The following is a 26,236-nucleotide window of genomic DNA, read 5'->3' on the forward strand; positions in this document are numbered from 1 at the left end:
TAACATGATTGAAATCAACTTCAAGACTCTGCTAACTCCCCTTAGTTTAAGAATACCTGCAATTATGCTTCACTGAAATGAAAGAAAATGGCTGTCATACAAATGTGCTTGGGATCAGATTGGTTTGCCTCCCCTGGGCCCCAGTTTATTCCAAATCAAGTATTTCATTCATCCATATTTTTCCAAACTAAAGACATGGATCTTTCAGTATCAGTAGACATATACTGCATCTACAATGGGGGAAAAATGCAGGCAGGAAGAAGCAAAACAATGTCCTGAACCTCTGTGAGTCCCATGGTCACATCATTTGCAGAAACACAATTGAGAGCTCCTAGCTGCTATTGTACAAGAGCCTCGGGGAAGGTTATGGCGATTGCCTTTGTTGTCTGGTGCAGATTAGTAACACATGATGTGTATTTGAAGGAATGATACTGTCATTATCTCTCACATAGAGACATTTCTAAAGTAACTATCACCTTATGAAAAGAAACAGCTTTGTTTTCATAAGGTGACGGTTACTTTAGAAATATCTCCATAGGACGGGATGAACTTCAATTTTGATCTAAATAATTTAACGTGGCCTGAGACTAACAAAAAAAAGGAAAGGAAAACAAACAATAAGAAGTGAAATATTCTGAGGCTCTCCTGAAGGTGGAAGGGGAATTGTTCTCTTCCTGGCAATCATTTTGTTATATATATCTTAGAAAGTGTTGTCTTTCACACCAAAGAGAAAAGGATCTAAGAGAGCTTTTGTGACATTTTGTATTTCAATTTTAATGCCCAGCAGTCCATTGTGGCATGTGCTTTGTATAGCTAACTCTTTAACAACAGCACTCTTAGTTCAATATAGTTAAATAGATGCTCAGTGGGTTCCTGTTATCTAATAGCTTGCCTTTATACCCCATCTTTAACTAGATGCCTTGCCTGCTCCAAAGTGGGAAGAAGCTAGCATCGGAAAGAGGGAAACATCCAGGCTTGTGCAGGCTTTGGCAGAGTGTGCCAAAAAAGACTATGGGGTTCCTTTCCTTCCTTCCCTCCCTGTGGAAAAACTGGCCTTTGCCTCCTATCGCCCTTGAAGGCTGGGAATTTAAAACAGCATCTGCAGTGGGGAGAAAGATGACATTTCGAAGACAGCTGCTCCTTTAGTTGCCTATGTATGGTCACTAAGAATTGTCCTTTTGCAACTAAGCAGTGAATCGTGATTTTTTTAAAACAACACTTTGCTATTTTTTCTGTACCTCGAGGGGCCCTTCCACACAGCCCTATATCCCAGAATATCAAGGCAGACAATCTCACAATATCTGCTTTGAACTGGGTTATCTGAGTCCATCCATGCTGTCATATATTCTAGTTCAATGCAGATAATGTGGGATTTTATTCAGCTGTATGGAAGGGGCCTAGGATACAAAATGTTAACATTGGTTTAGGTGGGCAAGGTATTGGTTTTTTCAGATTTATTTTCAAAATTGTGCCTAGATTAAACTAAAAAGTCAATTGGTTTTCAAAAGAAAGAATTATTTTGAAATAATCAGGCAGGAAAGTGGTTGGTTGGGAATCTATCTGTGTATGTGTGTGAAATAAAAAAAAGATTAGATTCCTTTTCCTCCTTACTCTGCCACAAATGAAATAACATTTTAAAATACCGTTAGCTAGTAAATCCAACTGACGTGCTCTGTTGACTTATTCAGTAAAACATTATCTATCTAGTAAATTCAGGGGATTTATCTGCAATGTCAACATTGTGTTCTCCCTTCCAATAATGATTATTTTTTTAAAAAACACAGGTACGGATCAAGAAACATAGCTTGTACAAAATGGCTGCAAGATTTTTGAAACTGTAGCCTAAAAACACCTCTTCTAGCTTTGCCCCACATAATTTGGCATTTCCTCCCCTCTTACTAGATAGGATACTTCTTGCTGTATTAAGACAGCCGAAAAACATGGCTCAAAACCTCCTCATGCTGTTTTATTCTTGATATGCTTGTCCTCTTTTCCCAATAGTGACACACCACATGAAGGGCCCTTCCAGACAGGCCCTATATCCCAAAATCTGATCCCAGGTTTTCTATTTATCCCAGATTATCTGTCAGTGCAGACTCATATAATCCACTTTAAATCAGAAAACCTGGGATCACATCCTGGGATATGGGTCTGTCTGGAAGGGCCTTCTGGTAAAAGTGTGAAAGGAATAAAACGTGTACAGCATGTATTTTATCCAATATATTCAGGTTATCACCTTAAATGGCATTACTTAGCTATTTGGTTTATTTCATATCACATTCTCAACGTCTGAAGACACATTCAGTTTTGCTTTCAGGTAGATGCAGGAAACCCTTTTTATTTATAACTGTACATTTGTTGTACCAACATGAAACACATTGCAAATGTGGGGAATCACTTTGGTTGTTATCACAAACAGGAGGTTGTTGTGCCTTAAGAAAATGAAGAAGGCCATCCTGTACATGGCCATCATGTATAACTTATTTTATTAATTGAATGTATATCCCATCTTACTGTGTCTGTTAAATTATAAGCCTGGAGCAGTTACTGGGGACTTATTATATTGGTTTTCATAATCCACTCAGGTTTCAGGATTTCAAAAAAGTTAAATAGCAAATACATGATAATGCTTCACCCAAAGTGTGAGTTCCCAAGTTTAGTTCATGTTCGTTAAATTAATGGACACACAATCCTACACCCAACAAAGCAGTCTGAGATTGTATTTTTTTTATTTCAGTTACATGTTGTAAACTTGTAACGTTGGCTTTCAAGACCATCCTTTCAAACAAATATCCTAGGAAATCAAAGGTATTTTAAGCATGCCTACTTACTACATGTTGATCCAGAAATCAGAATGCTCCAAAATCCAAAACTATAAACGGGGTGGGGGTGGGGTGGGGGGCTGAGATAATGAGATACTTGCTTTTTGAAAGTTCAAATTACCTTCAGATTATACATATATGGTGTATATGCAACATAAATATGTCATGGTGCTAATATTTCAAAAATCAAAAAAAAACTGAAACATTAAACGCCTGTCTCAGATAAAGGATAGTCAACTTGTATTAGACCTGTTTCTTTACTCATTAGGCATTACTCTCCAGGAAAGTACTGTCAGTTTAATTTATTGTTTCAAGCAAACCTTATGAAATTGTATTACATATAAAAGACAGATTGTTGAATATCCTCTACAAGCTAAAAAAATGGTTTATCTTACCAAACCGCCATATCTATAATATTACATGCATGCACACCTGACCAGATTGTCCTGATTATGTTAATGTATTTGAAACTTTCAATCACCAATTTCCCAAAAACTAAATTAACCACCATTATTTTTTTCTTCCTTAGATTAGCTCTTTTTTTTAAAAAAAAACACACTTGACAAAAACACAAAATAGCTTTCAGTGCTCCCTTTGTAAAGGCAGGATGCCAATGTATTGCCAATAAAGTAGTTCTACGTTTGCACTAGCTTAAAACATACAGGAGACATGTGCCAAGTGTCCTTATTTGGGAAAAAGCACTTCCATGGCTTTCAAGAACTTCGACCATCCATTTTTAGATTCATGCATCTGTATCTCAATACTGTACTTAGCTCTAGGGATTTCAAATGCAGTCCCTGCTGAGCAAGTGAGCATCCTGAAACAAAACATACTGACTTTTCCCCTAAATACTGGACAAAAAAGGAAACGGGTGCTGCTTTATTCAGCAATGTTCTGCATTAGAAAACCTGGTTGATAAATGGCGCACAGAGATTTGATCTGTTTAGGCTACAACACAATTCGTATGTACCCTGGATTGCCATCTTCTTTTCCTTCTTCCTCCAGGCAAGGATCCTAATGCCTTCAGCAGCTGTCTAACAGCAGGCATCATCAGATGAAAGTTTTTTTTTATCACTGACTCCTTGTGCCAGAAAGTTTCTCCCGCCAATTTTCTTATTGCAAGGCAGCTGCTACAAGCACAAAAGCCTCTCTTCCTGACAGGAGAAAATGTTGGCAACCCTATTCCTTAGCAACACACACACACACACACACACACACACAATCACACACAGGATTGCAAATGTGCATGCCTGCACACACACACACCTTCCAAAATCCTCTTCCCAAAAAGCCTAATTCACCAAAAATCTAAGCCAAGAACTACAGGAGATAAGCCAATTTGTAGCAGCATGTTCAAGCATGTTTTCCTTTTGTCTGAAAATGTATGGTTAAAGGGGTGGGGTGGGTGGGTTAAATTGTTTACTTATTTATAGTTTTATTAAATAAATAAATCATTTTACATAGAAGACTCATGTTTGTGGCATAACTAAAGTTAAAGGTCTCTGCTACATGTTGGACAAGCCACAAAGTTATAAATCAAGTACATTAGGGTCAATTCCACACAGCCCTATATCCTAGAAAACAAAGGCAAGAAATCACACACTATCTGAGTGTGGACTCAACCCAGTTCAAAGCTGATGATGTAGGATTTTCTGCCTTGATATTCTGGGATACGGGGCTGTGTGGTAGCCTTATGCCACCACATTATCCCAAGACACTACCTGAAAAATGTCTCCTTGCACTCTGAGTCAAAAGACACTTTGCAGCCAATCCAGCTTCTTCTCTTCCTCACTCAGGCCCCTTCCACACAGCTTAATAAAATCCCACATTTTCTGCTTTGAACTGGAATATGTGGCAGTGTGGACTCAGATCACCCAGTTCAAAGCAGATGTGGGATTTTCTGCCTTGATATTTTGGGTTATATGGCTGTGTGGAAGGGCCCTCACCTAGTACAATCTGCGCATAGTTGGGAGTGGATAGCAACAAAAGCCAGAGCCATAACATAACAGTTAAAAGGCTGGAACCAGAGAGTTTATCATTCCAATCCTCACGTACAAGGTTACATTGGGGGCCCTTCCACACAGTCCTGTGTCCCAGGATATCAAGGCAGAAAATCCACATTATCTGAGTGTGGACTCTGATAACCCAGTTCAAAGCAGATATTGGGCCCTTCCACACAGCCCTATATCCCAGAATATGAGGCAGAAAATCCCACAATATCTGCTTTGAACTGTGTTATCTGAATCCACACTGCCATATATCTCAGTTCAAAGCAGAACATGTGTGATTTTATTCATCTGTGTGAAAGGGGGCCCAGTTTTCTGAGAGTCTATTGTATATTACTTTCTGAGCAAATATACAATCCTTTGGAAGAAGCTAGATCCACCCCTTTAGTCAAAATATTATAGTAATTTTAATATGAGCTGTTCAAAAGGATGCAGACAAAGCATTTCAACAGTTATGCAGTTTATGCATGGGTATAGCTAAGGTGGGCTGATGGGAACCCTTCCACTATTGTAAGAGCACCACTGGCTGACAACTCATTTCTGGGTACAATTCAAAGTACTGATTTTGACTTATAAAGCCCCATATGCCTTGGATCCAGGTTATTTCTCTATGAGCCTAAAATCATCTGGGGAGTGCCTTCTCTCTATCTCACCATCCCTTCAAGTGTGTTTGATGCAAACAAAGGACAGGGCCTTTTAGTGGCTGCTTCCAGATTCTGGGACCCCCACCTTAGAGCGACCAGGATGCCCCCATCCCTGCTGGCCTTTCGAAGGCAGAGGAAAATATACTTCTGCCATTGGGCATTTATGGACTGTTGAGGGGCAGACTGTTGAGGATGATGTGAATGGGATTTGCGGGGGTTGTCTTATTTTTAAATTGTAATTTTAACTGTGATTTTAATTGCATTTTAACTTTTGTATCCATGACACAAATATGTAATTGTTTTTCAGTTTTTACATTAATATGTACAGGCAGTCTTCAAGTGACCAACAAGATAGATTCTGTAGGTTTGTTCTTAAGCTGAACTTGTTTGTAAGTCAGAATAGGTACATTTTTAAGTGTGTGTATGTATGTTTTAAGCTTTGGATAGCATAGCGAAAGGTGAACACCCCTATGGTGTTTGCTTTGCTGTCTGTGCCCATTTTCAGAAGATTTCACCTCACTTTCTGTCTCTGTGATAATAGGATTTTGAAAACTATGGCTTGGCGAGAAAGCTTCAGCTTTATTTTTAACAATCATATTGCGGAAATTATATTTTTAATCAAGATCAAATAAAAATCACTGGTATGACTGCTTCCCCCCCCCCCCAATCCCAAAATCTACACATATATGAATACATAAAGCACATATACTTCAGAACAGTGCCTACAATAATTGCTCCCCATTACACTATTTCCCCACTTTCACCCCTCCTGTTGCAGTGACCTCCCATCCTTTGGGTTGAAGGCATTCATATACAAACTTAACCTTCCTTCCCAGTAAAACATTCACCCATTCTTCCCTCTAGCACAGTGGTTCTTAATCTGTGGGCTGAAGACCACCAGTGGGCTGCGAAGATGAAAATCTGGTCCACAAGCCTCCTTCCTCTTTATTTTATTTTATTTTATTTCCGCTCCCTTCATGCCGCCTGCCACTCCTTCCTCGTCACTGACTATGGCATATGTTCTGTATCAGAAACTAGAGCTTATGTGGTCTATCCAATGCCATTTTCTGAATCAGCACCCCAAACTGAATCTAAAGTTAACTAAAAACCAATTTGTAACCCTTTTGGTATTGATGTTGGAGAGTGGACCCTGGTCATAGTGGTCTCTGGTCAAAAAAAGGTTGGGAACCACTGCTTTGGCCTGCATCAATAGGAGCATAATGTCTAGATCTAGGGAAGTAATGCTACCCCTCTATTCCGCTTTGGTTAGACCACACCTGGAATATTGTGTCCAATTCTGGGAACCACAATTCAAGAGAGATATTGACAAGCTGGAATCTGTCCAGAGGAGGGTGACTAAAATGATCAAGGGTCTGGAGAACAAGCCCTATGAGGAGTGGCTTAAGGAGCTGGGCATGTTTAGCCTGAAGAAGAGAAGTCTGAGAGGAGATATGATAGCCATGTATAAATATGTGAGAGGAAGCCACAGGGAGGAGGGAGCAAGCTTGTTTTCTGCTTCCTTGGAGACTAGGATGAGGAACAATGGCTTCAAACTACAAGAGAGGAGATTCCATCTGAACATGAGGAAGAACTTCCTGACTGTGAGAGCCGCTCAGCAGTGGAACTCTCTGCCCTGGAGTGTGGTGGAGGCTCCTTCTTTGGAAGCGTTTAAACAGAGGCTGGATGGCCATCTGTCAGGGGTGATTTGAATGCAATATTCCTGCTTCTTGGCAGGGGGTTGGACTGGATGGCCCATGAGGCCTCTTCCAACTCTTTGATTCTTTGATTCTATGATTCTATGCTCTAGCACAAGAATCATCATCTAAAAATTACAAGCAAAAAATTCTAATACCAACCAAATTATGGACCCTATTCTAAAATGCTTACCCCTTTTCCCCAGCAAGTTCAAATTTCATCCCTATAAATCATAGTCAATTTCTCCATATTCCTCATTCAAAAAATGTTCACAATCAATTTTCTTTTTTCCTTCTATTTTTTTTCTCCTTCATCTCTAGCTCCTGTCCCTTTGCCTTCTTCACCTCCCTTCTCTAATGCTGCATCCTCATTTCTTCTTGCATCAAGTGATTTTTCTAGTTCAATTTTGTTTCTTCTGCAAAGCTCCCTGACCTTCATAACTAAGTCTAGTACATATTGTCTCTCTGTAAAGTGTGGAGCTCTATCTCCATACACTTCATCCCAATCCTCATCCAGGTCCACCTCACACCCTTTTCAACCAGCAATAAGCCATGCTAGTTGATAAGGATGGCATATAGTCCAATTCTGAGTGACACCAGTTGGAGTGAAGTTCATCCAGACAGAGGCACAATGAACCAGAAACAAGGCCATCATCAGACTGGATACTCTAGTTTTTAATGTGACACAACTCTGAAATTTATGTCAGTTCACAGCAGTCAAAGTGAAATCTCACTGCTATATTTCTGTAATGTGAATACATAAGTTCTTGTTCTTCATAAACACTGGGTACATCCACACTGACCATTCAGTGCAGTTTCAAACTCTGATTGTGCTTTTCCTGCATGGCAGGAGGTTGGACTAGATGGCCCATGTGGTCTTGTCCAACTCTATTACTCTATGATTCTATTGATTCTAGGGTCTTGAAGAAAGCACTTTCGCTGTACAGATGATTACACAGGGAACCAATTTGAGGCCTGGATGGCGATTACCCAAACCACAAAGTGCTGCTGCACATTAAGGACTTTCTTTCACACACTTTCGTGACTGTTTGTTGTCTGGTTGCCACACTTCATAGCCAGCTAAATGCTCAGTGTAGATAGGGCCACTGTTGTTCAAAAACAAACTGGTTTCTTGAGGCACAACCTTGGGAAAGCCTTGTTTTGGTATGTTTTACCAAAAACAAGGCTGAAGACCAAGGGTATTTTTCCCCTTGTGTGTTTGACTATATATCTGTATTCTGATTGTCAGCCTGAACAGCGATTCCCAAACTCTAGTCCTCAATGTTTTGGACTTCAGTTCCAAGAAGCTCTGGCCAGCTTGTCCAAGGTTCAGGAATTCTAGGAGTCGAAGTCCCAAATACCGGGAGGCATGAAGTCCAGGTGTTTTGGACTTCAACTCCCAGCTTATGGGCTGTTAGGAATTGTGGGAATTGAAATGTTGGAAATTACAACCTTCTTCGAACCTCCTCTAGTAATTTGCTTGTATATAATCCTGTTGCTTACTTATTGTACATATGTTCTGATATAAATTTGTGAGGGGAAGTCATAGGGAGGAGGGAGCAAGCTTGTTTTCTACTGCCCTGGAGACTAGGACATGGAAGAATGACTTCAAACTACAGGAAAGGAGATTCCACCTGAACATTAGGAAGAACTTCCTAACTGTGAGAGCTGTTCAGAAGTGGAACTCTCTGCCCCAGAATGTGGTGGAGGCTCCTTCTTTAGAGGCTTTTAAACAGAGGCTGGATGGCAATTTGTTGGGAGTACTTTGAACGTGATTTTCCTGCTTCGTGGCAGGAGATTGGACTGGATGACCCACGAGGCATCTTTCAACTATATGATTCTATATGCAGCTTTCTTTCCTTGCTCTATGTTTTTCTTGAGAAGTTGTGGGAGCAGCTGCAGACCACTTAATTAGGCTCTGAGATGAACACAGAGCACAGACTCCATTAGACTTTGGAAATATTCAGACCAACATTTGCCTGCTGTTGATTTTAAGAAAGATGCCATGTGCCCAGAGCAACTGTCTCAAACATACCTGCAACTGGACTTGTAAGTTGTGTACCTGTGTATGCTGAACACATTAAGTTGTGAGTAAACCACAACTTCATGTGGTTATGCTATTTTTAACAAAATCTACTTCAATTTTGTCTCTTGAGTGCATTATATAAAAAATTGTTTTATGGGAGAGTAGATGAATTTTGGGGCAACTGAAAAACACTTGCACTGGCATATTCCATTTCCGATTAACAACAGGTTATTAATAACAACTGAAAGCCAAATTGACTTGCATAACTATATCTGGTTGTGGCAGAATGGGTTAAACCAGTGGTTCTCAACCTGTGGGTCCCCAGATGTTTTGGCCTTCAATTCCCAGAAGTCCTAACAACTGGTAAACTGGCTGGGATTTCTGGAAGCTCTAGGCCAAAACACCTGGGAACCCATAGGTTGAGAACCACTGGGTTAAACCCTTGTGTTGGCTGGACTGCTGATCTGAAGCTTGAGTTGGTGATCTGAAGATTGCCGGTTTGAATCTGTGAGATGGTGTGAGCTCCCATCTGTCATGAGAGGAGCCTCCCAGCAGGACGGTAACACATCCAGGAGTCCCCTGAGCAATGTCTCTGTAGAAGGCCAATTGCCTCACACCAGAAGCAACTTGCAGTGTGTTCTCAAGTCCTTTCTGACATGATAAAAAAATTCTGGTTGTGTACCACTTGAGAAGATTATACTCAGATGGGTTTTTGGCTCTTCTCTGAAAGACCACGGCTTTTCCAAAAGGTTATGATCTCCAAATGGTTATGAATGCCATTTTCTAGAACCAAAACATTGGGAGGGCCGAAGTTTGTCCATGCCTGCCCTGAGCCGTAATCCCAAACTCTAGTTCTCCATGTGTTTGGGACCCGCAACTCCCAGAAACCTCACCTGCCTGAGGAAATGATCAGGGCTTCTATGAGCTGCAGTGGAGCAGTGTTTCTCAACCTGGGGGTCGGGAACCCTGGGGGGTCGCAAAGGGGTGTCAGAGGGGTCACCAAAGACAATCAGAAAACACAGTATCTTCTGTTGGTCATGGGGGTTCTGTGTGGGAAGTTTGGCCCAGTTCTATCGTTGGTGGGGTTCATAATGTTCTTTGATTGTAGGTGAACTATAAATCCCAGCAACTACAACTCCCAAATGTCAAGGTCTGTTTTCCCCAAACTCCACCAGTATTCACATTTGGACATACTGAGTATCCATGCCAAGTTTGGTCCAGAACCATCATTGTTTGAGTCCACAGTGCTCTCTGGATGTAGGTGAATTACAACTCCAAAACTCAAGCTCAATGCCCATCAAACCCTTCCAGTATTTTCTGTTCATGGGAGTTTTCTGTGCCAAGATTGGTTCAATTCCATTGTTGGTGGAGTTCAGAATGCTCTTTGATTGTAGGTGAACTATAAATCCCAGCAACTACAACTCCCAAATGGTAAAGTCTATTTCCCCCAAACACCACCAGTATTCACACTTGGACATACTGAGTATCCATGCCAAGTTTGGTTCAGTGCTCTCTGGATGTAGGTGAACTACAACTCCAAAACTCAATGTCAATGCCCATCAAACCCTTCCAGTATTTTCTGTTCATGGGAGTTCTGTGTGCCAAGATTAGTTCAATTCCATTGTTGGTGGAGTTCAGAATGCTCTGTGATTGTAGGTGAACTATAAATCCCAGCAAGTACAACTCCCAAATGACAAAACCAATGCTTCCAACCCAACCAGTATTCAAATTTGGGCATATCAGGTATTTATGCCAAATTTGGTCCAGTGAATGAAAATACATCCTGCATTTCAGACATTTACATGACGATTCATAACAGTAGCAAAATTACAGTTGTGAAGTAGCAACGAATATGTTATGGTTGGGGGGGGGGGGTCACCACAACATGAGGAACTGTATTAAGGGGTCGTGGCATTACGAAGGTTGAGAAGCACTGCACTAGAGTTTGGGAAAGATAGGAAAGCAGAGGGAAAAGGAACAAGGCAACGATTCCCAGAGAGCTCTCTGTGAGGCTGCATCATGGGGACAAAAAATGCCAGAAGCCCAGGTCTTTAATCACCCGCTTCTGCCTCGGATGGGGCGGGGTTGCTCAGGTAGACCTGAATTCCCAAACTGCCGGCAGCAGCAAGGCCTAGTGGAGTGCCTTTCTTTCCCAGTCGACGCCACAACTTTGGCGGTGTGGGTGGTGTGCTGCTCTTGTGCTCGAAGGAGGGGAAACGTCCCTCTTAACTTGTCCAAAAACTTACATAAAGGCCCTCCCTGGTGAGCGAGGGAAGGGGGCTGAGCCAGGGGGGCATTCCCACACACATATCCACAAGCACGCCCTCCCCAGAGCCCCCTCTCGCTCTCCCACAGAAACACTTCCCAGCTCTGCGCCCGCCACTTTGTAGCCTTACCTTCCTGGAAGTGCCCGCCGTGCCAGAGGCGCGAGTGTGAAGCTCCCCACAGCCGGGGAAGCCAGCCCTCTTCTGGCGGGCGGCGTGGGGCGTGGAGGTGCCTCTCCGTGGGAGTGAGGGAGTTGCTGCCACGCTTCCGGTGGATGTCAAAGGAGGCCAGCCTTGGCGCGGCCAGGCGCAGCAGCAGCACCACCCCGCGCCCGCCTGCCCGCCTCCCTCCCTCCCTCCCTCTCTCCCTCCTTCCTCCCTTCCTCCCCCGCGTGTCTCCACTGGAGAATTAATGCGGTTCCCACCGCTTGAACTGCCCCTGGCTCATTGCTATGGAGTCATGGGGGTTGTAGTCTGAGGAGGCACCCGCACTCTTGGGCAAGGGAGGCGACAGATCTTGGGAAAATGCAACTACAAGAAAGGAGGTTCCATCTGGACATTAGGAAGAACTTCCTGACTGTGAGAGCTGTTCAGCAGTGGAACTCTCTGCCCCGGAGTGTGAGGAGGCTCCTTAAACAGAGGCTGGATGGCCATCTGTCGGGGGTGCTTTGAATGCGATTTTCCTGCTTCTTGGCAGGGGGTTGGACTGGATAGCCCATAAAGTCTCTTCCAACTCTAGGATTCTTCCAACTCTCACCACCCCCTAGCATTGAGTCATGGCTATTGAAGTGCTGTCATTCAGTCTATCATGTACACCAGGCATGGGCGAACTTTGGCCCTTCAGGTGTTTTGGGGTAATAGTATGATAGCTGGGTCCGAAACTCCGAGTGTTACGGAGATGCTGCATCACTCCTTCTGGAGCACTATTTGTGCAAGAGAGACTTAGCTAGTGTAAGCCAAGCTGGAGGCAGAAAAAATAGAAGGAATGTAAGAGTTCTTTAATGGGGAAACCCTAAACCTGAACCATAAGCCTAAGCTTAACCCCTTACCCAAATCCTTGTCCTAACCCAAACCCTAAACCAGGGGTCCTCAAACTAAGGCCCAGGGACCGCATATGGCCCTCCAAGGTCATTTACCCGGCCCTCACTCAGGGTCAGCCTAAGTCTGAAATGACTTGGAAGCACACAACAACAACAACAATCATAGAATCATAGAATCAAAGAGTTGGAAGAGACCTCATGGGCCATCCAGTCCAACCCCCTGCCAAGAAGCAGGAATATTGCATTCAAATCACCCCTGACAGATGGCCATCCAGCCTCTGCTTAAAAGCTTCCAAAGAAGGAGCCTCCACCACACTCCGGGGCAGAGAGTTCCACTGCTGAACGGCTCTCACAGTCAGGAAGTTCTTCCTAATGTTCAGATGGAATCTCCTCTCTTGTAGTTTGAAGCCATTGTTCCGCGTCCTAGTCTCCAAGGAAGCAGAAAACAAGCTTGCTCCCTCCTCCCTGTGTCTTCCTCTCACATATTTATTCATGGCTATCATATCTCCTCTCAGCCTTCTCTTCTTCAGGCTAAACATGCCCAGTTCCCTAAGCCGCTCCTCATAGGGCTTGTTCTCCAGACCCTTGATCATTTTAGTCGCCCTCCTCTGGACACATTCCAGCTTGTCAATATCTCTCTTGAATCCTATCTCATCAGCCAAAAGCAGGCCCACACTTCCCATTCAAATACTAATAAGTTTATATTTGTTAAACATGTTCTTCATTTTAATTATTATATTGTTTTTAAGTGTTTTGCATTACAAATAAGATATGTGCAGTGTGCATAGGAATTCATTCATGTTTTTTTCAAATTATAATCTGGCCCTCCAACAGTTTGAGGGACTGTGACCTGGCCCTCTGTTTAAAAAGTTTGAAGACCCCTGCCCTAAACCTTATCCTAACCCTTAAGGTAAAGATTTTCCCCTGCCATTAAGTCCAGTCGTGTCCAACTCTGGGGGGTGGTGCTCATCTCCGTTCCTAAGCTGAAGAGCCGGCATTGTCTGTAGACACACCTCCAAGGTCATGTGGCCAGCATGACTGCATGGAGCGCTGTTACCTTCCCACCAGAGCAGTACCTACTGATCTACTCACAATTGCATGTTTTCAAACTGCTAGGTTGGCAGAACTTGATCTAGACCAGTGGTCCTCAACCTTTTTTTTTTTTTATCAGGGACCACTCCCCAACATTAGTACCAAAAGAGGTGCTGATTCAGAAAATGGCATTGGATAGACCACATCAGCTCTAGTTTCTGGTACAGAACATATGCTATCCAACAGTTGCCAACTGCTTGCCCATAGAAAATTATATTTAATAATCTACAGGTGATGTAGTAATAATGTAGTAGTAATTTTTCGTGGGTAGTCTGCCTCTCCCCTCCCAACATCCCTGTTGCCTCAGCACTATAAGAGGTTTTCATGAAACCAGTGGCTCTCACTGTCATGCGGTTTGGAGGCAATGGTGTAGAAATGGCGAGGCCGGAGACCATATTTTTGTTCTTGTGGACCACTGGTAGTCCACGGACCATAGATTGGAAGCCACTGTTCTAGACACTATACTCCTTTTTTTGCAGCTCAAAGCATTGGCTTTTTTAGTTGCTGCATCACACTGTTGGCTCATATCTAACTTGTTGTCCACGAAGACTCCAAGATCTTTTTCACATGGACTGTTGTCCAGCCAGGTATCACCCATCCTATATCTTTGCATTACATTTTTTTTCTAACTAAGTGTAGTATCTTACATTTGTCCTTGTTGAAAATTGTTTTGTTAGTTTGTGCCAATCAGTTCTCTAATCTGTAAAGATCATTTTGAATTCTGCTCCTGTCCTCTGGAGCAGAATTCAATTAGCTATTCTCCCAATTTGATGTTGTCTGCAAACTTGATAAGCATGCCCTCTAAACCTTCATCCAAGTCATTAATAAAGATGTTGGACAGTACTGGGCCCAGAACTGAACACCGCAGCACTCTACTGGTCACTTCTTTCCAGAATGAAGAGGATATCCTACATCAGCAAATAGCATGCAAACGGGATCCAAAGCTTAAACATGACATTAATTTGTGTTTCATATACACCTTGCAGGCCCGTAGCCAGGATTTCGTTTCGGGGGGGGGGGGGGGGGCTGAAATTTTTTCAGGGGGGGTTTCGGGGGGGGGGCTGAGTTTGGGGGGGGGCTGAGTCTGAGTGAAAGAGGGTCTGCCCTAGCAAACCTTTTGTATCATTACCCCAATACCCCCATGCATATGGGATATACTGAGTATGGTGATCAGATCATGATATGAATAAACATAACAGTGTAAATAATGCACCAGTAAGGCCTTTTCGCGAACCACCATGAGAATTTCAGGTGGGGCTGAAGCCCCCCGAGCCCCCCCCCCCCGGCTACATGCCTGACACCATGGATGCCATAATTAATAAAGGTTACGACACTTTAACTGCTATGGTTCAATACAAGGAATTGGATGAGTACTCTGTGGCAGAGAAGGTGAAAGATCGTATAAACAAAACTGTTTGGGTGTTGTTGTTGCTGCTGCTGCTGCTGTTGTATTTTGAAATGCCCATACAGGTATTTTCTGATACACACAGCATGAGACAGTTTGGAGATAGGACCCAAGTCTAAACATGAATTTCATTTGTGTTTCATCTTCATTGTTTTTGCTTGTACCCAACTCTTTTCACAATTCAAGGCATTGAGCAACACAATAAAAACACTCAGATGAAACTATAAAATACATAAGATCAAAGACATTGGGTTTTTTTTTTTCGTATTTTGGAATATCTGTGTAGGTATCTGCCTATACATACCAGTCTTGGAGGACCATCATCCTCGGGCTACAAGGGATCGCCTAAAGCAAAAGCAAAGCAACATCATGAGATAGCTTGGAGATGGAACTCAAGTCTAAACACAAATATTATGTGCATTTATGTGCACCTTTGGTGCATATACACTGTAGAATGAATTGAGATTTGACAGCACTTTAACTGCCTTGGCTCAACATGATGGAATCTTGGAAGTTGTAGTCTGGTGGGTAATTAGCACTTTTTCGTAGAGAAGGTTAAAGACCTTGTAAAAATGCAGCTTTCAGTATTTCATAGCACTAAGCCATGGCACTAAGTGATGTCAAACTGTATTCATTCTACAATGTAGATGCACCGAACCAGCAGAATGCAAAGGTGGCACTATCTCAACCACCTATGTGGACAGTTTTGGGTTTTGGAGCATCTAGATCAGGGATGTTCAACCTATAGTAAGAATACATGCTTAAAACCTTTCAGGATTTTAGACTTCCAGGTAAAGGATGTTCAACTTGTAGTAGCCCTTCGTCTCCATGACCTTCTCTCATTCTTTCTCAATGTCACAAACAAAACTTTAAGAGAACAACATTTTGTGCTATCAGGAGAACAAAAGTCTAAATTTTGTGTGATATAATAAAATATATTAAAAGAAAAATTAAGGAGTATGGTGTTGTGGTTTGAGTGTCAGAACATGACTCTGGAGACTAGGGACCCTTCCAGACAGGCTTTTAAGCCCCACATGTGATGATATAATGTAAGAATAGTTCTGAATGTTTGGTTTTTGTTTTATCCCATTTTCCTTGGATCTGATCCCAGGTTTTCTGCTTTAAACTGGATATGAGTCTGCACTGCCAGATAATCTGGGATAAACAGAAAACTAGGGATCAGATCCTGGAATATAGGGTCTGTCTGGAAGAGCAGAAAATACCATAGACAGGTTACCATAAATTGTAAACAACTTGAAGGCATGCAACAAATTCAATTTATACCATAGAACCAGGACAGGAGATGCCAGAGACTGAACCTGCAACATTTTGTATGCAAAAATTTTAATATGGAGAGACTTGAGTCTGACATAAGCTTGCTTGGCAAATTTCTCAAGTCAATCTTATTTGGATTCAAAGAGTCGTGGGAATTTTGTATTTGCTGACAAGATGCTATCTATGCAATCCTGTTTCAGATGATCCCATCTTTCATCAGACTTACTTATAGCCAGAATCTAGGTTTTTATTTCCTACTGGAGTAAACCAATTAAACTTAGAGTGAACCCACCTTTTCAGCATCTTAACACCCCGCCCCCCGTCTCCCCATCTCCCTCTATTACTTAGACTACTTAGACCTACTGAAATAAATGTGACTTTATTTATTTAAGACCTATTCATTTCAAGGTTTCTGCTAGAGGCAAAGCTACCAATGGATTTGAATGGTCAGTGTTCCATTGAAAACCTCTGCTAAATATGTTGAAATTGAATAATTTCTGTGTATGTCTGTGCCGTCTAGTTGCCTATTGATTCATGCTGACCCCATGAATTTTATACAGTTTTCTTAGCTTCCCAGGATGTAGTGCCTCTAGGTAAGCCCTGCCCCATACAAAAAAAAAAACTAAGTTGTACTTGCAATATAATCAACACTGAAATTGCTTAACTATATGCAGGATTGCAGCCAAATCCAAAACAATAAATCCAACAGCTGAAACTGAAACAAATCAAGTACAGGTGACTAATTTCTGAAAAACCTTTTTGTTTTTAGAGAAAAAGAGACCTCAAAATCAGATATAATGGAGATAAAAGAGGCACTTGAATGAACAGGAGCAACCAAAGATGTCACCCCATGCTTGCATAGCTCTCATTCATTCCAATAGGAAAAGTTGAGAAGAACTTACTGGTAAATTGTACCTGCTGGATGATTTCTTGTTCAAGCTGAAGGGGTTATCCCTATTCCAGAAAGCATCAACAATTAAGGGGCAGGGAGGAAGGGAAAATCGGTAATGCTCTAGTCTATACTGTGTGTCATGGGGTACAAATAAAATTCCAACTCAGTGGACTTTCAGGGGCCATTTAGTTCTCTGGAGCAGACTGTGAGGGTACAGAAGAAGCTTTTGTGTGTGTATCAGAAGCGACTTGAAAAACTGCAAGATGCTTCTGGTGTGAGAGAATGAACCTGTATGGGAAGGATAATTAATTATCTGCCCTATCTGCTGCTAGAAATTGTTCTGGAATTGGGGAGGTGTGGTGAATCTTGCCTGGTAGGCTGGAAAGGGAGCCTGGATAACAGTAAGACAGGCCTCCATTTTAGGAGGGAATGCTAGGGAGGCAGCCATCTTGAGTGAGGATGGTTGGAAGAGGAGAGGAGTTTAGAGACTCCTAGGATTGGCCAGAGCAGTTGGGAGGAGCCAAGTCTGAGGAGGGAAAGAAGGTAGCTTCAGTGGGAGTTGAGAGCTGGGAGCTGGTGTGTGAAGGTGTAGAGTTTGAAACTGGGTTTTCAGGGAGAGAGCTAGGAGAGAGTCTGTGTTAGACAGTGCTGTGAGCTGACAGGAAAAAGGTCAGACAGCAGTCTGATCTTTTGTGAGAGTTAGCACAAGAGATTGGCTCTCCAGGCTGGGTTAGTTAACAGGAAGAACTCTAGGGTAAAGTTTGTTAATAACCCAGGGGCTACCTAGATAGGCTAGTCAGACTCAACAAAGTCTCTACTGTACATCATTCCATCTTCAAGCCTTTGTGATAGTTCCAGCATTTTTAACACCTTGTTACTACAGAAAAGCCTCCCAACAAACAGTTGTTTGGGAGCCAGGGATAAAAGCAATGTTGGCAGGAGTGAGAAAAGTTCACCCCAAATGTTTTTTTTTTAAAAAAATCCTAACACACCTTAGGTTGGTGGCAGCTTTAATTCAAAAGTAAGTTTAAAGACAAGCAGTGTTCACTTCATCATAACACATATCCATCATCGTCTCGCTATCATATTGGAGGCACAGGGGTGTTTTTTTTTTGTTTTTTTTTTAGGAAAGAAAACCCCCTGGGAAGATCCATCCTGCCCGGGCATAATATTAATAAGCCTCCAGCCTTGCGTCTTTTGTTATAGGAGGGTTAATGGGATAGAATACCCTGAATGGCATTTGAGGTGGTGACATTCCATAGAGGAAGAACATGCTGCTAAAATTATGCAAAATAGATATTAATGTGTTTTTTTTAATAATATATGTACATACTTATCCATAAAATGAGTACACATACACATATAATTAAAAACAGCATAATTAATTTAGAAAGAAGAATTAATAAACTACGGGGATACAGAAATCATATAGCTATAGCCCCAGTTAGGGAGCCCCCGGTGGCGCAGTGGGTTAAACCACTGAGCTGCCAAAAGGTCACAGGTTCGAATCTAAGGAATGGTGTAAGCTTCCGCTGTCAGCCCCAGCTTCTGCCAACCTAGCAGTTCGAAAACATGCAAATGTGAGTAGATCAATAGGTACCGCTCCAGCGGGAATGTAACAGTGCTCCATGCAGTCATACCGGCCACATGACCTTGGAGGTGTCTACGGACAATGCTGGCTCTTCGGCTTAGAAATGAAGATGACCTTGGAGGTGTCTACGGACAACGCTGGCTCTTCGGCTTAGAAATGAAGATGACCACCAACCCCCAGAGTCAGACACGACTGGACTTAATGTCAGGGGAAAACCTACCTATAGCCCCAGTTCCTGCAACTGGATACGTCAGAGCTCAGCTAACAGGGAACACCAAAAAGAGTGTTTTTGCATGGATATGGTGGAAGAGACAGCATAAGATGAGTTTGAGTCTGCTGAGTTAAACATCTCCAGTGTCAGAGAATGTTTTGGGAGAGTAGATTGGGTTAAGGCTGTTGTGTCTGTCAGAGGAAGACTGATCGCTTGTGTGAGGTGAGTGGAGGTGTGCTCCTTCGTGTTTTATTATTCTGTTATGATGTGTAGCCCTAGGTTCTCTGCTGAGCACATGGTCTCCGGGAGCAAGGCATTTACTGAGAGGAAGTGAGTCAGAGACTTGGTTGTGGGAGGAGTTGGCAGTGACTAGTTCTCTATATAGATGCAGCCCCGGTTTCTGGAGCTTGTTGAGCAGGAGCTTGGCTAACAGAGAAGGCCAACACGTGTTTTGCACATGTGTTTAAATGGCCCATAGTTACATTTTGGTGACTACTTAAGATTAATGAATATTAATAGTGAGGGAGCTGCGGAAGTCACCTGTGGTTTGTTTGTGTTCTTGGGGGAATATATGGATATCTAAGTGCACATCAAGTGGAAGAGAAGGTTCACCAACTTGAGGTCTGTGTATCGACTCTTCAGCATATTAAGAAGCATGAGAATAAAGCAGAACAGACCATTCTGAATGGGGAAGACAGGGAATGGTCACTGAAGGGCAGGTAGATATTTGTAGGAATATAATACAAAGAAATAAAGGGGCCAAGAACCATTCTGGGAGTGTGGATCTGCAGAATCAATTTGAAGCTTTCTCTCTTATTAGTTATGATGAGCAACAGCAACAAGAGCAACACTGTCACTCCTCAGAAAATGTGCAGGTGGTCACCAGAAAAAAACATATGGTTTGTGTGTGTATGCCAGGAGCGACTTGAGAAACTGCAAGTCACTTGTAGTGTGAGAGAATTGGCCGTCTGCAAGGATGTTGCCCAGGGGACACCAGGATGCTTCAATGTTTTACCATTCTTGTGGGAGGCTTCTCTCATGTCCCCGCATGGGGAGCTGGAGCTGACAGAAGGAGCTCATCCATGCCCCCAGAGTCAAACCTCGGAACTGTCAGTCCTGCCAGCACACAGGTTTAGCCCATTGCGCCACTGGGGGGGCCCTAAAACATATGGTGATTGTAGGGAATTCCCAAATGCGCAGCAGGTTGATAGTGTCACCACAGCCTCCAGTGGTTCAATGGGTTAAACCCTTGTGGCGGCAGGACTGCTGACCGACAGGTCACCGGTTTGAATCCAGGGAGCAGGGTGAGCTCCCATCTGTCAGCTCCAGCTTCCCATGCAGGGATGTGAGAGAAGCCTCCCACAAGATGGTAAACATCTGGGTGTCCCCTGGGCAACATCCTTTCAGACGGATTCTCTCACACCAGAAGTGACTTGCAGTTTCTCAAGTTGCTCCTGACATGAAAAAAAAACTGTATCAGAAAACTATATACATGAATAACAAATTGTTTCATAAAGTGTACGTTTACAAAATTATTTTTGCCAAGGCTTCCTTGTGTCCCATTGAAGCTAAAATTGCTTAATGGTGTAAGAAAGTCAGCACTTAATCTGAACAGCAATCTACACTTCTCACTGCATAGCCAGAACCCAATGTTACTTGCTTCAGATTGCTGTAATCATGTACATTTTAGAATTAAGCACTTTGAGGTTTAACATACATGCAGATGTTGAAGGAAAGCTGGAAGCAAGAGATGAAATGAAATGTCTTCCATGTATATTCCTGTCACGTATGTCAAATGACTAGATGTCATTGCATCATTCATCCTTAACAAACAAGCACAAAGAGAAACAAAACCTAGCATGTTTAAAATTGTCACCTTTAGCCTGAAGAAAAAGCAGCCCCCGGATTCCAGTCTGAAAAGAGTTCCCGGTCCATATCGGAGTGCCTTGCCTGTTCCCTGCTGAGAAACGCCTCCCTTCTTGGCTGCTACTGGACTCCAGAGATGCTGCACAAAAATATAACTCTATATGCAGAACCTATACAATAAAAAGAAGTCATCCCTTTTTTCTTCCTTTTCATAATGTAAACCAGCAGGTACTTTAGGGTGTAACCCACAAAACTTGTATCTCCACTTCCCACAGACAGTCTCTTCTCATAATACTGGATTGGCTCCAGACTGAAACATACTTAAAGCTAACTCACTGAAATTAATGGGACTCACAGGTTTCTCCCCATTGATTTCAGTGGGACTCCTTCAAAGTACAATTCAAGCAGTCCACTGTGCCCACAGATGTATGCTGTTATTTTGAGGATCTTTGATTCATCTGTAAAGATCTCGTGGTGTTCATATGTCTGTAGATGTCAACTCCTACATAAACTCTTTCAGCTTTCAGCGGCCTAAGAAGAATTTCCCCAGTCTATTGTAAAGCACTAATTTGGAATGAATTGTGAACACCATGCGACTGTGAGCACTTTTGTTCATTGCTAGGGAGCTTCAAAAATGTGTCACGGGTGTCATGTAATAATCTCCTAAAAGTGAAAACTTAGTTAAAAGAGCCATTTCCAGATCTAGTGAAATTAGGGAATTATTCCTCCTTATTTACTTAGAAAGTTGTATCTAGATTACCAGAAAACGGATGCGAGAAAGAGCTGCGGGTAAGATCCGGCACCACAATGACTCTGAAGGAAGTGGGAAGATATCCCAGTACTGTGGGCCCTTGGATGCCAACATCCATGTACAGTATGTGCAAATCTCATTATATAGACTTGTTTGGTAAAATTGTGTCCCTTAAATAAGATGACAAAATCAAGGTATGAATATTTTGGCAGAAGGAGCTATTTTTAAATCGTAGATTTTTTTTCCCATAACATGAGCGACTTGAGAAATAGCAAGTCGCTTCTGGTGTGAGAGAATTGGCTGTCTGCAAGGACTTTGCTCAGGGAATGCCTGGATGTTTTGATGTTTTATCATCCTTACGGGAAGCTTCTCTCATGTCTCTGTATGGAGAGCTGGATAATATATATTTTTTTACAATTTATACATAAGATAAAATTGTGTCCCTTAAATAAGATGACAAAATCAAGGTATGAACATTTTGGCAGAAGAGGGTATTTTTAAATCATAGAATTTTTTTCCATATCAGGAGCGACTTGAGAAACAGCAAGTCACTTCTGGTATGAGAGAATTTGCCGTCTGCAAGGACGTTGCCCAGGGGACGCCCGGATGTTCTGATGTTTTACCATCCTTGCGGGAAGCTTCTCTCATGTCCCCATATGGGAAGCTTACCCGCATTGTCCCTGGATTAGAACCTCTGACCTGTCAGTGTTCAGTCTTGCCGGCACAAGGGTTTAACCTACTGCACCACTGGGGGCTCCTAAATTATAGATGTTTTTACCACTTCATCACCAAGTACTGGAAGCACCCTAGCACACTGCCAGGACACTTCCTCCACTGAGTCCGCCGGACACCATCATAGCCTCTTGCCTCATAGGAACACACAATCCTAGTATCATAGAAAGCTAACACCACAGTGAACCCCCCCCCCCCCCTTATAGAAGTACCCCTTGATCTTTTTATCTGGCTGGATGATATTACTCCATTCCAAACACTTCACAGTCTATCAAAATATGCCTTGCCTCCCAGTCCCAGCATTATGAGTCACTATATCCTAAAGACAACCAGTATTTTGTGTTCTTTTTCATATTTTGCAAGAGCCAGCGTTGCCAGAACATGCAGGGACGCTTGTACATGAGTCAAGGTCCTCTGTTAGACTCACAAACTGTGTAACAGTGCAACTCCTCCTTGCCTGCTACCATCTTGTAGATCCACGTACAAGGTAAATCAATCAAAGATAATGTGACTCAGTACAGCAACATCTTAATAATAAAAAAAACAACAGTTTATTTATATTCTGCTCTATCTCCCTGAGGGGACTCAGAGCATACACAGATAGGCAAACATTCAGTGCCTTTAATACACTGGAATAACAATGACACACAAATACGCAGAACAAAGGTAAAGGCTTCTCCTTTCATCTCCGGCTTTTGGAAGGCAGTGCTCAACTCTGGCCATGGGGAGATGCTCGTGTTCCATTTTCAAGCTGAGAAGCCTGTTGTCCATAGACACCTCCTGGTCGTGTTGCCAGCATGGCTGCATGGGCACCTTTATTATCTTCCCACCGAAGTGGTACCTATTGATCTACTAACATTTGCATGTTTTTGAACTGCTAGGTTGGCAAGAGTTAGGGCTAACAGCAGGAGCTCACCCCGACCTGCAGTTTCAGACTGCCAACATTTAGATCAGCAGATTCAACAGTTTAACCTGTTGCACCTTCACAGCCCTTTAGTAATATTTTGGTGATTATTCTCAATGGATACAATAGTATGGAATCATGGGAGTTGTAGTTTTTGGTCTTCTTTGCTAAAGAGTGCTGGTCTATGAGCAGACTATAATTCCCAGGATTCCACAGTATTAAGCCATGCCAGTTAAAGTGTTGTCAAACTGCACTAATTCTACAGTGTAGTACAGGGGTCCTCAAACATTTTAAACAGAGGGCCAGGTCACAGTCTCTCAAAATGTTGGAGGGCCGGATTGTAATTTGAAAAAAAAAACATGAATAAATTCCTATGCACACTGCACATATCTTATTTGTAGTGCAAAAAACACTTAAAAACAATACAATAATTAAAATGAAGAACAATTCAACAAATATAAACTTATTAGTATTTCAATGGGAAGGGTGGGTCTGCTTTTGGCTGATGAGATAGGATTGTTGTTGTGTGCTTTCAAGTCATTTCAGACTTAAGTTGACCCTGAGTGAGGGCCGGGTAAATGACCTTGGAGGGCTGCATCCGGCCCCTGGGCCTTAGTTTGGGGACCCCTGGTGTAGTACATGCACCCAAAATCTCAAGCAAGAGATAGAGAAATGTGCCAGAGAGAAAAGGAGAATTTTTTAATATATATATATACTTTCTTGCTTCTCTCTTTCCTATCAGTTTATGTAGGTCAGCCTTTCTTAACTCTTAACCCTGGAAATTAGTATCTTTGGACTAATCTTCCAGTCTCAGAGAACCTTTGCATACATATCATTACATCTATAGCTTTGAAAGTGCTTATTTTTTCCCCATCACACTCTCTCATGGAACCTATAGTGACCTCTCACAGAACCGTAGGGTTCGTGAGTGAGGAATATGTTCCCTTCTCCAGACTGTAACTCACATTTGCCCATGGCAGCTGGGCCACTGGTGAAGGCTGATAGGAATTGCAGTCCTTCCCCATCACAGCCTTTGAAGGAGCGGGGGTGTGTGTGTCACATTCTTCAATGACATACGGTCAACATGGTTCTCTTCCTCTGTCTGGCTTCTCATCCTTCTTGGATCCTCAAGAATGGTCACTGAGTGCTATTCCATTTACCTATGTGAATTTGTAAATGTGTGTGTGTTGGATAAATACAGACACTCCATAATAGTATGGTTTATTTCCATAGATTCAGATCTTTACACTAAGCTTGTACATGTTTACACTCAGAGTAGAATCAGGGTGCTGTAGAAGTTTCTGGTTTTTTATTAGTTTCTTTTCTAAGAAAAACTTTTAAAATCCGGCTATTATTTCCTTTGATTGCTAATACGTCGACCTTTGGTGACACCTTGCTGCTTGTGCCTGCTGAACTTTAATGCTGATCAGAGTAAAGAACACTGTGGTTATTTGAAAAGGCCGGGGTGTAATGCATTTCAGATTAACGGTGAAAGAAAAGCTATTCAGGGAGGCAGAGGTTCACTCTACTATAGCACTCTCTATGCTGCTTTTCTTATTATCAGTAAGAAAAAAAATGAAATGAGAATAGCACATCTTTTAATTTCCTTCCACTATTACCTCTTGATTTGCATTCAGGTCTCCCAGAAGAAATACCTCTGCATTCAGAAGAAGGCTATTTAAGCTGCATGGTGTTTAAAAATTGCTGGAAGAGGTTAAGGTACCGTATATTATGCAGTTGACCTTACTAAGAAGCTATGCTAACGATTTAGACTTATAATTTTCTCCAGTTACATTTTGTTAAAATATTTCTTTTTATCATTTTATTTTTCATAGCAAAACTCATTATCTCTTCTGGGTACCCCTGCAGGTTAAACTCTCCGATTTTCTCTTAACTTGTTTTGTTATATATTTTTTAAATAGCATTAAAATTATATTAAAAGTTACTTTACTTGCAGAGAATTGTCTGGCCTTTTCCCTATTCAGATGAGTGAATTATTTTGTTGTGCCTTTTTATCTCCTTTCATTGTAAGAGCCCAGCAGGAGGTCGCATCTTATATTTCCCAATGCAGTATTTTACCTGGACCATTTCTCTTGTTCAGATCTATAGGACTGGGTAAATCTTATCTTTGCTTGCTTCTAGTTCTGCAAAAATGAATCTAATAGTAGAAAATTGGCTTGTGCAATTCAACTGAACCTTGATCTGTTTCTGCTGGCTGGATTCCGGTAGACCCTCTGTTCATTTTCGTACACCTCCCAAAAACGGGCAGGTAGTCAGATAGCCTTTTTTTGGTCCTCACCCAAAAAATATGAAGGGGAACTTATGAGGCTCCCCTTTCTATTCCTGGGACTATTTGCAGGGACACTTATTATTGTAAGCATAACAAATGGTTGGATCTTCTGGTGGTCCAAGGCACTCTCAGAACTTTCCTCCTACACTACAGTTCAAAAGCATCTATCTTCCATCGCTCAGCCTTCCCTATGGTCCAGCTCTCACATCCATAGGTGACTATGGGGAATACCACTGCTTTAACTATGCGGATATTTGTTGCCAGTGTGATGTCTCTACTCTTCACTATTTTATCAAGATTGGTCATTGCTCTCCTCCCAAGAAGTAAGCGTCTCCAGATTTCCTGACTGCAGTCTGTGTCTGCAGTAATCTTTGCACCTAGAAATACAAAGTCTGTCACTGCCTCCACGTTTCTCCCTCTATTTCCCACCATTATAGTATATACCTTATAGACCTTCATAGCTGTATATATCTCACAGTCACCATAGCTGATATTATACCATCAGCATAGCTAGAATGATCATCATAGCTGTGTATTTACCTTATATCAGTATAGCTTGTACCTTTACCATTTAGTTGTTATTTTAGTTCTTTTATATCAATAGCCAATTACCTTACTGTAGCCAATATAACCAAGTATTTTACCAAGTGACTTACCACAATTATAGTCAAATATTTTACCTTATATTCTACGAATATAGTCAAGTGTTTATTACCAGTGTAACCAAATTC

The 26,236-nt window shown here is 42.1% G+C and overlaps 1 protein-coding gene across 2 annotated transcripts in view; it reads right to left on the reverse strand.

The window, feature by feature from the left end:
• MAP3K20 (mitogen-activated protein kinase kinase kinase 20) overlaps positions 1-11,775 on the reverse strand; it is a 117,917-nt gene extending 106,142 nt beyond the window's left edge. The window contains exon 1 of one of the 2 annotated variants that reach the window (XM_060779216.2): positions 11,589-11,775. The gene's annotated coding sequence lies outside the window, so the exon portion shown is untranslated. The remainder of the gene's footprint in view (positions 1-11,588) is intronic. The other variant, XM_060779226.2, reaches the window with a different exon arrangement.
• Positions 11,776-26,236: the final 14,461 nt, after the last annotated feature.

This window comes from Anolis sagrei, chromosome 1, assembly GCF_037176765.1.
Source record: "Anolis sagrei isolate rAnoSag1 chromosome 1, rAnoSag1.mat, whole genome shotgun sequence".
NCBI lineage: Eukaryota > Metazoa > Chordata > Lepidosauria > Squamata > Dactyloidae > Anolis > Anolis sagrei.